This window comes from Cavia porcellus, unplaced genomic scaffold (genome assembly GCF_034190915.1).
Source record: "Cavia porcellus strain 051 isolate PalLab524CR breed Dunkin Hartley unplaced genomic scaffold, mCavPor4.1 scaffold_5, whole genome shotgun sequence".
In the NCBI taxonomy this organism is placed as follows: domain Eukaryota; kingdom Metazoa; phylum Chordata; class Mammalia; order Rodentia; family Caviidae; genus Cavia; species Cavia porcellus.
Window position 1 is genome coordinate 9,506,164 of NW_026947488.1, and position 15,473 is coordinate 9,521,636.

General features: G+C 47.4%; 1 long non-coding RNA gene across 3 annotated transcripts; it reads left to right on the plus strand.

Moving 5' to 3' along the window:
- The first annotated feature begins 6,512 nt into the window (after positions 1 to 6,512).
- Positions 6,513 to 15,465, plus strand: LOC134475955 (uncharacterized). 3 transcript variants are annotated; one of them, XR_010047301.1, is made up of 5 exons: positions 6,513 to 6,770; positions 11,936 to 12,081; positions 12,236 to 12,399; positions 13,076 to 13,159; positions 13,355 to 15,465. It is a non-coding gene; the product is annotated as an uncharacterized LOC134475955 (long non-coding RNA). The 3 variants fall into 3 exon arrangements; XR_010047299.1 differs by having other exon boundaries at positions 11,936 to 12,399; XR_010047300.1 differs by having other exon boundaries at positions 6,513 to 6,756; positions 11,936 to 12,399.
- Positions 15,466 to 15,473: the final 8 nt, after the last annotated feature.

The window sequence follows — 15,473 nt, forward strand, 5'->3', positions numbered from 1 at the left end:
AGCGCTCGCCTATGATAGATCTGTGGAGGGGGAGAGGAGGAGGGACTGGCGGCGGAGGCTGAAAAGATAAGAAATATAAAATATAAGTAACCTTTATTTCGGGAATGCGGGGAGAGACACCCCCGATCCCCCAGGGGTGGCATCTGCACCCCGGGGCCTTCGATCTCTCTCTGGAACACGTGGAGTGAGGCACATAAGTAGCCTGGCCTGGGGTGGAACCCAAGGGGCATTAGGGATGCACAGGTAGCCCACTGGTCTTAGTTTGACGCCAGAGGTAATTTCCAAGGGTGGGGGGAGATAGGAGCTCCCTGGCTCTACCGGTTACAGTATCCGGCCTGGGCCAGCCACCCTTTCAGCCTAGCAGGCAGGAAGCCCTGGGTTTGATCCCCAGCAGAGCAAATAATCACACACCAACCTACAGTTCTGCGTCCAGGGAGGACACCCATCAGAATTCCAGATGGAACAGTGGGCTTGCAAGAAAACAGAAGCTGAGCTCACACCTCACCCGCACACCCGGACTTTAAAATAGAAATAAAGGGCCAAGGATACAGCTCAGTGGCACAGCCGGGCCTAGCAGGCGTGAGGACTCCAGATTGATTCCCGGTACCGACAGCAAATGAATAAATAGACAAACAAGCAAAAAGAAGTGCCGTGGGGAGAAATCGAACAACAGAAGCACAAATATGCCAGCAAATCTAACCAAACATCAGTCACGCTAAGGGAGGGATTGCATCCTGCGGGGTTGTAAAGATACGTGTAAATTAATGAAAGGTCTTTGACTTTCCCATGGTGCCACAGCCTGTGAGCTCTCTGGAGCGAAGCTGATGAGAGGGAGAGAGGGAGGGATAGAGGTGAGGCCTTACTTACCGGACTGGAGGCTGGATTAGCATTGGGCAGGGCATGGTGGTACACACCTATAATGCCAGCACCTGGGAGGCTGAGGCAGGAGGATCGCTGCAAACTCCAGGCCTGCTGGCCTACAAAGTGAGACCCTGTCTCAAAAAGACCAAAAAATATATAATTTTAAAACATGACAGCAATAGTACAAAAAGTATGCAAAAAGCGAAAGAGTGGTGGAAAGTGATTTGAACTCCTTACAGTGAGAAAGAGTAAATACACTTATTTTATTATTCTTAAAGATAATAGTCACAATCCACAGAGTAAGAGAGAGAGAGAGAGAGAGAGAGAGAGAGAGAGAGAGAGACTTAGCAATTACAAGCTAAGAAGAGAAATTGAATGATCTTTAAAAAGACTTTATTAATTTAAAAGTTAGAAAGGAAACATATCAGACGAGAGAGATTGAAAACAGCTAATAATAGACTGGTGGTGTGTTAGTAATGTATTGACAGCTGTATTAAGTATAAATGAGCTAAATACTATAATAAAAAGATATCTTGCACATGAAAAGAGTAAAACAAAAATCTAAGATTTTTACAGGAGTCCAGCGCACAGAAAGGATTACAATGAAAATATACCAAAAATACTGCAACCAGACTCAAAAGGTGGTGTAACTATTCAGAATCGAGTTTGTTTTAAGGAGAGAAGCAACTTAATAAAAAGGACGAGGTGTTTTATAGTCTTGAAAAGGGTCACACTCAGCAAAAAGACAAAACAATTCCAAAGCTCAAGTGTGTACTAAGAGCCTCAACGTGCATAAAAGAGAAACTTTCAGAGCCAGGAGGACAAATGGAGCCTCGCACAGTGACAGGCTTTACAATGCCTCTATCAGTAACTGATAAACAAAAAGACAATAAACCAGCAAGACTGGAATTTTGCCGAGGGCCCTGTGGACCCCTGACCTAAGTGAAGTTTACAGAGTGACCCACCGACAACACACAGCGCACTTTCTTTTGTAAGCACCCACATAACTTGCACCAAAAGTCACCCCAAGCAAGACAGTGGGGTGCAACCCAATCAGCTCCGAAGGCTAACAGTGTCCAGGACCCACCCTGTGACCACGGCTGAATCCGCTAGAAATCAATAACAAAAGGTGAGAAAAAGTCTCCATAGTTGAAAAATCACAAATGATACTTTAAAAAAAAAAAAAAAAAGTGATGTAATGAAGAAATCCATTGGAAACCAGAAAACAATGTGACGCAATGGCTACTTGCTGTATGGAATCAGAGGACGCACCTGAAGCCCCACTGAGCAGGAAACTTTGATCTGTGGATCAGAAAAGAAGATGTAAATCAGTAACAAGCGGCTGTTTGGACAAAGAGAAAAAATAAAAGCAAATTATATCTGTTTGCTCTTTTTTTTTTTTTTTTTTAACTTTTTAACGGCACCAGGGATCAAACTCACAACCACCTGCTTGAAAGGCAGGTGCTTATGCCGCTGAGCTAAATCCCCAGCCCCTGCAAATTAGATCTGAAGGTGTAGAAGCTAGGCAATGAGGGAGATAGAAGAAGGTGATTAAAAAGAAAAGGGACAGAAGAGAAGTCCCTGCCAGCACCCGCTCCATCCAGCCATCCCGAGAATACGACGGCGGCTTCCGCCCATCAGGCACTGCTGTGGCCATCAGAACCGGGAAGCCTGCAACGCCAACTGCCTGCCTCCATCCAGCTTGTCTGACAGCCGGGACAAAGGCAGCAAACACCCAGCGGCGGTGTGCAGAAGGGGAATGAGCTTCAACAGAAGCAGCAGAAGGCGGCGGGATCAGGGGTGGGGAGGCTGCCTTTAAAGATGCATTGACTCAAGCTTCCTAAAATTCGGGGGTCACCGGCAAACAGAGCAGAGGAAAGCACTGCAGAGCCCAGCGGGCGCTACTGCGCTGCTCCCTAAGGTGAAGGTGGCCTTCACTACTCAAAGGCCGGGGCGGGCTGGGAGCGCACACCTGTGACCCTGCACCTGGGAGGCTGAGGCAGGAGGGTCACAAGTTCACACGCAGCCCAGGTAAGGTAGGACTTAGGGAGGCATCGTCTAAAGCTAAACGAAGAGCTGGGGATGTGGCTCGGCACAAAGCCCTGAGTTCAACCCCTGAGTACCACAAAAGGGAAAAAATGTGGGGGTTTTTCTGTGCTTCTGGACCACACTGGAGAAGCTCGCATGACTTCGGCAGGAAGGTACGAGAACGTTTTCAACAGAGAGGTGTTGGGGCTGATCTCTCTCTCCTCGGACAGGTTGCCCCCCACTCTTCCAAGCAGACTAATTTATCACTTCCCTTCTGTCAGGCTTTGTTCTATGATTTAAGTTCCACTAGTGTGATTTTCCAAAGAAAGAACAAACTTTCCTCTTAGGTGAATTCTCCCGCCTTCAGGCGAGGGGAGAGCACGGGGCAGCTTTTCCAAAAGCAAAATTCCCTCTCTGCACCACATTTGGCAGAGAAAGAGGGTCAGGAAGATCGCTTTGGCTGAAGCTGGCTGACCACGTGGAGATGAACGCCTTAAACTCCATTACGCTGGACCTTCCCGGGTGTGGACACCCTCCTGTGAGCTCAGGAAACGTTTGCATAAGCAATGCCAGGCAGGGAGACAGCGACTGGCCTCCCAGAGGTGATTTGGTGGCCTCCAACAGAGAGTGACAATTCCAGCAGTGGCTTCCAAGGGCAACCACCCCAGTACAACCACGAGCATGTTTTTGTGGGAGGCAAAGCACTCTTCTAAACTCAAATTGATTCTCAAGATTTAAGTACGAGAAGAATTCGCATGCAATTCCAGATTTCCGGTTTGTTTTTTTTCCCCCAAATACTAGGAGTTTGGAAAACATGAATAAAACATAGGGAGCTGCACGGCCACTGTCCCCTTGTGTGTGTGACCTGTGGGACACTGGTCCCAGGAACACCAGGTGGACATCTGAATTCATAGGACGTCACCGCCATGTTTGGGTTCCGCCTGGCAGAGATGGAGGGATTTGGTCACTGAGGTCCCTGACAGGCTGACTTTGAGTTCACCAAGAGGGACTGATTAGTCCTGCATCCCCACATGCACTGGGGCCCCCCTCACAAGCGCTGAGCTCTGCAAACAGCCCCGTGCCCATCAAGGGATGGATGAATGGAGAAAATACACAGCGGAGGAGTATTCAGCCATGAGGCACACACAGCAAAATTGCGTCAGCTGCAGGAAAAAGGCTAAAACTATAGATCACCGTGTTAACCAAAAAAGCCAGATGCAGAAGGATATGGCATTTTCTCCCACATGTGGGAGAGAGAGACAGAGAGAGAAATCAAACTGAAAACAGAAGTGAGACTAACAGAGAAGAGGAAGGGGGTGGGGGACGGGTGTCGTGAGGGAGTAGAGAAGAGCCAAGTGTGTTCTACCCAGGTGCAAATATGCCAGCAAAAGTACCATTCCGTGCAACTAATATTCATCAGTAGCGGTTGTGTAACTGAGGTTGTAAAAGGGGGAGAGGAATTATCCTGGTGGGCCAGACCTAATCAGGCAGCACCTTCCAGGAGGCGGAGGCTGCAGCATGCTGCTCCACTGTCCCGGAAGAGGCAGAGCAGGAAATCAGAGAGAGCGTCAGCTGCTTCATCGGGGGTCATCTGCCACCCAGTAGAAACAAACAGACCCGTGTTTATTCAGGCAGGTAGCAGTGCACGGCAGCTTTGCCAGGCTGTTCCAATAGCTGGAGTGAAGTAGAGTCAGACAGACCAGACACGGGAAGAGAGATTCTTCCAAAGCACAGCCGTGTCGCAGATCTGCTCAGAACTCCCGGAGGCAGGGAGCCCAAAAGGGTGTCGATGTTCTCCATCCAGCTCAGATGGAATCTGACAGGGGCTGCGGTCAGACTCTGGGGCCATTTGGGAGGCAGGCAGCACGGTGCTGTGGGGAGGCGAGGCGGGAGCGGCCCAGGCTGCGTGTCAGCACTGTGGAAAGGTAGGGGGTGTGTGTGCCGCAGTGGGGGACATTTACATATGTGACTCAACCTGGGAGCCAGCCTGTGTCCAAACGAACATGAAGCTATTACTCACACTTGGCTTCTAGGATGTTCCCAGGGCGAGTGAACTTCCTGTTTTTATCGCTGGCTTGCTCACCTTGGGAACCGCATCATCTCTCTCAGTGTGGAACGGCGGGCACATAGAAAAGACTCAGGGAAGTCCCAGGGAGCCAGCAGACACCCCTGACAAAGGACATCGGACAACCTGACTCCTGGCCTCTTGGATGAGAGAACGGATTGGTTTATTCATCGACTGACTCAGCGCTGACCATGACTTCAGCTATGCATAGGTGGTAAATAAGAACAGCAGAGTGTACGCCAGTGGAGGAGACACCCACTGCCAAGGCTGAGCACCAGGAACACCCTAAGGGAGACCTCGTGGCTCCCAAGTTCACCCGGGACTCGTTAGCAGCAGTCAAGGCAAAGTTCCCAGAAATCAGCTCTCCCATGAACTAGCTCCAAGACACTGGGTTCGATGAGAACCATCCTGTCTGCTCTCTTCGCTATAAAATTGATTCCACTGCCGTTGTAAGAGGAAATCAGAGTTGAATACAGTTGGTTCAAATTACCTCCTGGGATTAGGCACAAAATTGGCGTTTGCAATTTTTCTCATCATGTTGCTGCAGACATCCCTGGTTTCTTTAATAGTATGAAACTGTCATTTTTTAAAATGTTAAACGAGGGGGGAGATAGTAAAATGGTTTACCACAATTCCATCCCCCTGGCATGATCTTATTCTTACATCACCCCTCCAAATATTTTATTACTTAAATCACTTCCTCCTTAGAAAAATGCCTGACGCATGAGAGGTACTTCACCTCTATTGACTCAATAAAATGCTCACTGACCATCTGACTTCTCCAGTCAATGCAAACTTTATGCTTTGTGTACTAAAATTACACCCTATTCATTCCCCCTGTGCATTTTTCATAAGCTGGGTGTTTATCATTTTATAATTACAATTGTCTTGCATGTCAAGATACAATCTTGAATAAGGCTTTTCCCTTGTTATAGTGTAGTTATGTATAAAATTACTACGAACCACTCTATTTTAGATAATACTACAATGAACAGCTTTATGAGTACCATTTTGCCAAATTTTTTTTGTGAAATTTCCTAAGCCAATCATAGAATACAGCAAGTAATATTTCAAGCTATACCTTGATGTTAGCTGATAAGAGTATCTAAAAAAGCATAACCAAAATGGATTCTGTCCATAAGGAGTAATGAAATAAGCTCATAAAAATGATGAAATCACGCAGTATCTGACTTTTATATTGAAACGATGTTTTTCAGTCTTTCACATTAGTTTAAAAACAACTCCTCCAACGCAGATCGATAAAAGATATGAATATTTCGATGGATTCACCAGCAAAGAAAACAATAAATTCAGTTAGTAAATAAATAAGGATGTCAGCAGCCCTAATTCTTTCTAACATTAGCTTTAACATGCTGCTGGGAAATATTTCCAGCTATATATTTTTTAAATCAGCACTCCCCAAAGCTTATGACATGTTAGGTGGATACATATCTGCTTCATCATGCTGGTAAGGCAGAGAGAACAATCTACTTCCGGGTCACCCTCCCAGGCCTCTATGGTCACAGTCTACTTCCGGGTCACCCTCCTAGACCCCCTCTAGAGGCACTCGCTCGCAACGCCCGGGCAGCACCTAGGCACTGATGCTCCTTCTAACAGCAGCTCTGGGCATGACAGTGCCTCTGCCACCTGCTACCTGGTGCCGTAGGCAAATTAATCACCAAGTCTAGGATCAGCCCCAGTCCTCCCTCCTTCCTCAGTTCCCAATGCCGTGCTGTCCAGACTGCTACTTCTCCTTCTGATCCCAAAATTCTCTGAAAGTAGGAAGAAGGAAATCGGAGGAGGTGATTATCACTGAGTAAGAGGAGGTGACTGGGCTGAGGGTGGGGCTCGGTGGTGGGAGAGGACTTGCCCAGCATTTGGGAGGCCCTGGGTGTGGTCACCAGCTCGGGGTGTGCGCAGGCAGACTGCTGGGATTCGCGTGGTTTGGCTTTTCAGAGAAAGCCTGCAGATTTGGCTATTAACACAGAAAAATCAAACTTAGACCCTGACCTTAAAAATCACTGATTTAGGGATTATTACACTTTCCAGTCACATATATTTGATTCCTCTTTTGATCGTCAGAGGAACCTAGTGAGATGAGATCTTCATCTTACTTCTTCACATACAAAAACTGATGAGGTATCAAGAAGGTTCCAGAAGCCGCAGAGCTGTAAGCAAACCAAGCAAGATTCTGGATAGTAGTAACATCTGATTCCAAAGTTTACCCACGCAGCTTCATTGCCTCCTGCAGTTCTGGGAACCGCAGAGGGACTCTGTGACCAAGAGGAACAAAGTTCTCCTCTCTGTCCGCCTCGTAATTTTTCTGGGCAGGCTGAGAAGCCCAGGCCATGGCTCTGGTGGCAGCTTGCAGGTCCAGCCCATGTTGAGGTTTGCAAACTTCAGAGCACACCACAGGCTGGGCTGAGTACAGGGAGGAGTTCGTTTTTCTCGCCCAGCCTTGGGGAAGCTGATTATTCTAGATCCCTTTAACTGGGTGGAAACCTGACATTTGATATGTGGGCCAGCGAGGGGGTTGGGCTCCCACAGTCCAGGCTGGGCTGCTGAGGGCCTGCCTGCCTGCCTGACTGCCAACAAAGAGCCCCTGCCTTGGCTGTATTCCCTCAGGAAGGATTTCCAAACTGCAGTTTTAGAAACAGTTCCTTTGGGGAATTATGAAAGCAATAATGTTTTCGATAGAAAATTGTTGTATCAACAGAAAGACCTAAAAAACAAAATCACCAATTTCCCCATCACTCAGAGAGAGCCAGCATGAACATTTTAATGCTTTTCTCTCTTTTTCTTATGCATGTAGACTATTTCGTTAGCACACTGGACTCAACTATACACTGTAGATATTTTTGTAATATGTGTGCACTTTTTTAAAGCACATACTGTATTGCCATGATTTCCACATTTTATTTTTTTTAATTGGAAAACATGATTTTTTAATAGCGGTTTCTGCCACGAGTTGAAACAATCATTTCTGTCTTGGTGGGCTTGGCTTTGCATCTGTATCAAGCAGCATTTCCTTCCGTGGAGTGCTTGGATGGATGCAGGATTGTGGCTCTACCCCACCAACTTCCTCCAAGAGTTTTCTATCTCAGAAAAGTTGGGAGGCAAATTATCAGAGTTACCACAACTCCAGTGAAGCCTGCTGTCCTACTCTAGAAGCTAAAAAGTCCTTTCACTGAGCTCAGTTAACAGCAAACCAGCACAGTGGGAGGCAGCTCAGCCGCAGAGCGCCTGCCTGCAAGTGCCAGGCCCTGAGTTCAATTCCTGGTACCAAAAAAAAGGAAACCAGCAGAACCGCTTCCTCTGACCCCTTCGCCCCCTCCCCAGCCTCCTGTGCCGTTAGTTCCTCTTTCCCTTAACTTCAGCTTCTTTATCTCCAGTTACTCCTCAATGTGTTGTAATCTGTTCTCCACTCCCACTTTTCTGCTGAAACAGCCGTTGCAAAATGCCAAATCCACCGTCCTGGGCTCTGAATTAATGTCCCATTTCACAAGTGATGCACAAACACATTTTCTTACGTTCCACTATTCACAAACGATGGAAAGACCCAGGAAAGGCTGGAGAGCGAGCTCATGGGGAAGCCTTGCCTGCATGGGGCTCTGGATTCAATTCCCAGCACCACCAAAAGGAAGAAAGAAACAAATTCCTTTTTCACCGCTTTATTCCTGGTGTTGGAGGGGTTCCCGCCTGGAGAAGGATGTGTGGGGGAGTTTGGGAAGATCACCATTTGGTTTGCTTAGAAGCTTTCGGTGTCTGCAGCCTAACCGGTGTCTCCAGCCTAACTGTGCTCAGGCCCCCCACACAGAGAGACCGTGGTCTTGCTGCCAGGCTCCCCGGGCCCTGTGAGTGTCCAGCCTCCCACAGCTCATCTGGGGGTCTTTACCTGGGTGGTTCCCCCAAATGTTCCAAGGCCTGGCCTTGGAACCCCTGCACCTGCCCTCTCTCCCCTCTTCCCATGAGCACTGCAGTGATTTCTAGCTCTTCCCTCTGACAAAAGAATGCACCAAAGAGCATCCCTGATCCGGTCCATGCTCCCCGGGGGCTTTCTTTTCTCTAGGACTGAGGCAGAGAATTGCACTGCAGCACCTGGGACTGTGTGCTTACCCCCTCAACATTCATAGCCAGTGGTCGTGCTGGTCCCTGAGACCGGGTCATTCCTGCCCACCTGTGGGCTCCGGGGCTCCTGACTCTTACCCCAGTCACCCACCTATCACCTTTCCTCTCTCTGAGCTCCTCTGTGCCAAATCCCCATGACCACCGTCACCCACTCTCTGTCCTATCTTGTGTCCACCTCCCTCCGCAGCTCACTCCCACAGACATTGGTCCATCTGAGTCTAACCACTGCCCAGTGCCATGGCTGGTTTAGTTGCTCAAATCAAAGTGGACATGCTCTGTTCGGAGATATCTTCCCTTCGGCTCAGGAAATCTCTCCTCAAGTGACTAATGAATTTGAATTTGTTCTAGACAGCAAATTTCTGGCTTAAGAAATGACTACTGAGGCTCCGGACTCTCTACAGTTTATAGAGAACAGACACGTTTCACTCAATTAAAACCCCTGGAGAAATGCATAGCTCAGCCAGCAGAAATGCTGCTGACATTCCGAGCCAACACACACACACACACACACACACACACACACACACACACACACATACACACACACTCTCCCCCCTAATTGTTATCCTAGATGTAAATATTTAATTATGATATGTAGTCAGTGTTTACTTCATGGTAATTAGGCGTACATAAAAGTTGCTCAAATGAACCACTGAGGATTCTTATTGGAACACTACTGAAAAGGTTTTTATTTGTTTGTTTTGTACAAAGGGTGATTGCTTGAATTTTTTTAAAATTCATGGTAAAAGATGCAATCTCGGTTACTTTTATGATTACTGGAACAAAATATCTGACACCCATATGTTAAAGGAAAAGACGTTTATTTCAGCTCACAGTCTGTAGAGGTTTCATTCCATAGTCATCTGGCTCCCAAGCAGGGCAGCATTGTAGAAGCGGTGCCCGGCACGGCAGGCAGGAGGCAGTGACCAGCCTGCCTTTATCTTTTATCCCAGCCAGGCTAGCACACAGAACTGTGCTAATTCCAACCCACGAACTAATTAGCACCACACATCCTTCGTCCCAGTATCACCTGCCCTAGATCTAACCACTCCAAAAAGCCCCAGCTAGGAGTGCGTGAGGCTTTGGAGGGCATCTAAACACAAGCCGTAACAGACACGTTTCCCAGAATGATAGGACAAGTTGTTGGAAACCAAGGGAAGTATTTTGAAAGGAACAAATAGCAATGAATCTTTTACTGGGATAAATGTTTTTAATTTAAACATTCACTATATTTTTTTAAACTTTTATTTAAAGAAAGACTAAACAAAACAGAAAATAGGTAGAAATAGTACATACTTTCAGAGAAAAAAATAAACAGTGAGAAATCACTAGTTGATGTTGTCATTTTACAAATAGTTGTTCAAGGTACAAAAATGGAACATGTAAAGTGGGAATTCTAACAGAGAGACTGCAAAAAATTCTGTTCAACTGTCCAAGAAAAACTTATTAACATTGTTGTCAATCCTATACACTTAAACATACATGCAGTTATCCATATCTTCATTTATGTTGAGATTAAACAAACTAAAGCTTCTGAACAAAGAATAATAGTATTGCTGGATTTCACATCATGACACTGCGTGATCAGCACTGGGTACTGTAGTGTCTTCTTTTTAAAATTGAATTTAAAGAAAGACTAAACAAAACAGAAAATGGGCAGAAATAATACATAATTTCAAAGAAAAAAATAAGAAATCACTAGTTGAAGATTGCAGATTGTCTTCTTACATATAGTTATTCAAGATATTAAAGTGGAGCATATAAAGTGGGGATTCAAACAGTGAGACTGCAACCAGTTCTGTTCACCTATCTAACAAAAACTTAGAAATATGGTTATCAATCCTGTACACTTAAACATGCATGCAGTTACCCATATCTTCAATTATGTTGACACTGAATAAACCCAAGTGGGCTAATATCACTCTGAACAAAGAATAATACTACTGCTGGGTTTCACATTATGACACTCCAGGATCAGCACTGGGTATTTTAGTGTCTCTTTTTCTTCAAAGTATCTGTTCATAAGACAAAAAAAGGGGGGGGGGGGCTGGGGATTTAGCTCAGCGGCATAAGCGCCTGCCTTGCAAGCAGGCAGTCGTGAGTTCGATTCCCGGTACCGGTAAAAAGGAAAAAGACAAAAAAAAAAAAAAATCTGTTCATTTCATCAATTATCATAAGATCAGTTCTCATAAACTGTTTATAGATTCTACACATGCATGAGTCTTAACATGTATTTCTTTTTTTTTTTTAATTTTGAAAGTAGTAAAAATACAACAGTACAAGACAGAACAAAGCCAATCGAGACGTGGGTACAGGATTTCACTGTAGGATACTGGGATGGTAGTAGTAAGTACTATGGTATATCTCTTTGACTTAACAATGGTTGTCCAGTCAATTAGGTATTGTAAAATCAAGCCAAAAATAGAACATTATAAAACCAATTGAGAAAACTGAATAGAGCAAAAGAAACATAACAAAACAGTGAAAACAACCTTTGCCTTCAAACAGGAGACAGAAGGAAATCCCCCATATTTGCTATACTGCATATGGTCAGCCTCCCAAGAGATGCTGAGACATCCATCCCCAGTAGCTAAGCGGGGAGGAGCAGGTGGGAGAAGGGTGCTTGATTATCAGCCCGCGTGTCAGTAGGCTCACAGGTAATGGTCCTCCTCCAGCCCCAAGCTGCAGGTGCTTAACAAGAGGGCGGTGAATAAGCTGCCTGAGTCCCTCCATGGCCGGGTCTCTGGAGCTCTCACATTCACTATATTTTTTGAATGCCCTTCCTTGATCATATGCTGATGGCAATTTCTGTCAAAAATACTAAGCTGTATCTTCATTCACCATCCTCCCCAGATCTGGTCCCTGTGACTTCTGGCTCTTCCCCAAACTCAAGATGACCACGGAAGAGAAATGCATTGAACTGAAGCAGCCATGAAAATGCAGCTAAGGACATTTGCAAAAGAAGACTTCCAAGACTGCTTCAAACAGTGGCAAATATGGTGGGGTGAATGTGCCCAAAGAGAGGAGCAGTATTTTGAAGATTATGGCAATGTCTTTTACTGTGATAATTTTTTTTTTTCCAGTTTTAACATGAAGTGTACTTTGGTCTTCTGATGCTGCCTACTTGGTAATCCGGTCTTCCTTCCTTTTTAGAAATACAGTATCAAGTTTCATGTGGAAGAGCTTTTAAAACTACATTTCCCAGCCTGCTCTGCAACCAAGAGTGAACATTTGAATAGACTTGGTCCAGAGCCATGTCAGAGGTTACCCAATGGGACGTCACGGAGAGGTCCTTGGAGGTGGAAGGTGGAGGCCAGGTAGTGTTTGGGGTTACAGGACTCGGGTGATTGCTTTTTCCCTCCCCCTTTCTGAGCCCCCAAATGCATTGTGACTCAGATTAAAAGGCCACGAAGTCTGGCCTTACAACCTGCCCCACACCAATACTGGCAGTGTCCTACCTCTGGATTTTGCACTGGAAAATCCAAAAAAATTAAGAAAAAAATAGGGAAAAATTTCTTAGGCTGTTTGAATTTGGGTTTTCCCAAATTCCCAGAGAGACTATATTCTGTTAAAACTACTGTAAACAACAGAAGAAGGAGAAGAGGAAAAGGAAGAGGAAGGAGAAGAGGAGGGGAGGCGAGGGGGAGGAGGAGAGGTGAAGAAAACACATTTTGCCCATTGATGAGTCCACAAACAGTCACGGGAAGGTCCTCATCAAGGACCTCTGTAAATATTACTGTGTCGCCTTATTCACAGCGTCTCTAGTCCGTCTCTGTGCAGATTCTCAGTACTCCCCTGATCTCTCTCTCACCATCTGCGATCTTTTGCCCCAGATACAATCTATAGATTGCGTGTTACAAGGCGATGCGGGGACCTGAACCATCTGCAAATTTAAACCAAGTTTTTATTTCCATTTTGGCTGAAAGCAAAATGTTCCTTTCGAGGTTGAGAGGCCCTCAGTTTCCCCTTTTGTCTGTATGACTCACCCTGCAGGCACCCCCATGGCTGTCCTGGATTTTTCTGCAATCTGCTTTCCTGAGCACACTCCGCTTGGCTTCTCAGCTCACTCACAGCCCTGTAAGTGATTCCCATTTCTGGGCTCCGCCGGCAGCTGTGTCTATGGAGCGTGTGAATGATTGCTTCAATCTCCCACTTGTTTTCGAGTGAATGTGAGCCTGACCTCCGGGCACCGCTGAGAATTACTCACAGTCAAACCGAGAGTTTCAACGCTAAATGTGACAGTGTGTGCTATATCTGTGTTCTCTCAAGCAGATTATTCAAATTCCAGCCAGTTGAAGTCAAGTTGTCCCAAAGCCCACGGAATCTCTGCCCCAGAGTTCCATGTCGGAGCCCAGGAGCCTCCTCGGCTAGAGCTGTAATCGATTGCTCAGTTGGATGTGTGATGGCTGCATGTTCTCAGCCCAATTCTCTCCTCCTGCCTCATATCCCCTGGAGACCCCGTGCCCCTCCTAAGAGCCACGTGTGTCTTATCTCTTCCAATGCAGTTGCTAAAACCAGAAAGCAGGCTGGAACACATTTCCCTGCAGTGCACTGTTTCTCATCATTTCTTCCTGACACTTCCAGATAACTTAGTGTACTGTCTTCTCCTATTCAGCACAGCCTGCCCCCCTCACCCCCCACCCCCGCCCCGGGTGCTTGGGGATTTCATGACATCACCCAGTGATTTATAATTAGAAGCAAAAATGCCAAATCCACAGCACTCGGGGACCACTGAAGCAATGTGAAAAGCTGCTACCAATCCCCAACGGACTACTAGATCAGGGTGTGACCAGGGAAGCACAAGAAACACAAAAATAACCTCTCTGATGGCCAAAGCCACTTGCACGGACTGATGCCACAGACCTGAGCCAGCCTCAGTCCACACACAGGAAACATCCCTGACTCCTGGCTTGCCCCCGACTAAACTGCATTTCTCAGAGCTCCTGAGCGCCTCTGAGAGGAGTTTGAATTTCCTCCACGGTGGAGGCAGGGCACAGTCACTTTTGAGGGGATTTGGCTTAGTTTTGTCTTTTGGGGGGACTGAGTTCAAAGCCTCACGCTTTGCTAGGCAAAGATCACCACCAAGTCACATCCTAGGCTCACTTCTAAATATTTTGAGACAGGATCTAAGTTGCCAAGGCTGGCCTCAAGTTTGCAGTCCTACAGCATCAGCCTTCGGAGTAGCTGGGATTACAGGCACCACCATGTTCAGCTCTCAGTGACTTCAGATGGTCTGAGATTTAGGTCAGCAGCATAAATGCCTGCCTGGCAAGTGTGATGTTGTGAGTTTGATCCCTGACACACACACAGAGAAAAAAAAAAAAACAAGCTTTGGGCCTCAGCTGCTGTTTTGAGGCGCCATAGGAACCTGGATTCACTGCAAGCAGCTCACTATCGCCTTCTTCCTCTCCAAATGTCCTGAGAATCGGGCAACTAGCCCAGTTTTTGCCAGGACTTCCCCAGACCCTATACTTTTTGTTTTAATTTTAATAAACTAAAATAGCCCTGCCCAGTAATCTCCTTGGCTCCTCACCCCCACCTCCGGTTGCTCCCTGCCTATTACAATCGAATAACTTCGATAAAATGAGCAAAAATTTTTTGCAACCCTGGGCGCTGCACCCCGGAAGCGCGTCCACGCTCTGCGTCCCCGGCAGGGGGCAGCTGTGCCTAAGACTCCCGCCGGGGCTGTTTACACAATCACTTGCGAAATTTTTTTTTTCTTTTTTTCTTCAAGTGATACTTTTTTTTTTTTTTTTTTTTTTTTTTTTTTTTTTTTTTTTTGTGGGCGGCAAGCCGAGGTGCCAGCTAACCCAGGTCACGTTCAGGACAAGCCGCGCGCCGGGGACCCGGACTCCTACCCGGGCGCAGCGCGGCCCCGGCGGCGCGGACACCATTTTGCTCGGCGCCTCCGGGCGGGGAGCTGGCGCCGCGCTGGCACCGGCCGGCAGCTCGGGCACCGCGGGGCGCAGCGCGCGGGGCGGCCACTCCGGGCGCGCCCGGGGAACGGGGCGCGCGGCGGGCGCAGCGCACAGCCCCGCGGCTCCCATGCTGCAGCAGCGGCGCCACAAAATGGTGGTGGCCTGGAAGGGGAGGTACTGGGGCGGCCCGGGTGCAAGGGCTCGGGCTCGGGCTGCGGACCCCCGGGCCGGCTCCCGGCTCCGCGTCGGCACCGCCGCCCCGTCCTCCCGCTGGGTCGCGAGGTCCCGGCTGGGCCCGCGCGCTCTGCGCCTCCGCGGCTCGTTCCTGCCCCTGCAGTTTGCGGTTCGTGTTTCTGCACCCAGGGGACGCGGTGCGGAGGCAAGTTGCAAGGCTGGGTCACTTTACTTGTGTCTTTTAATGCACTGCGCATATTTGTTAAATTAAAAACCTCCTTGCTCATTGAACGTTGCCT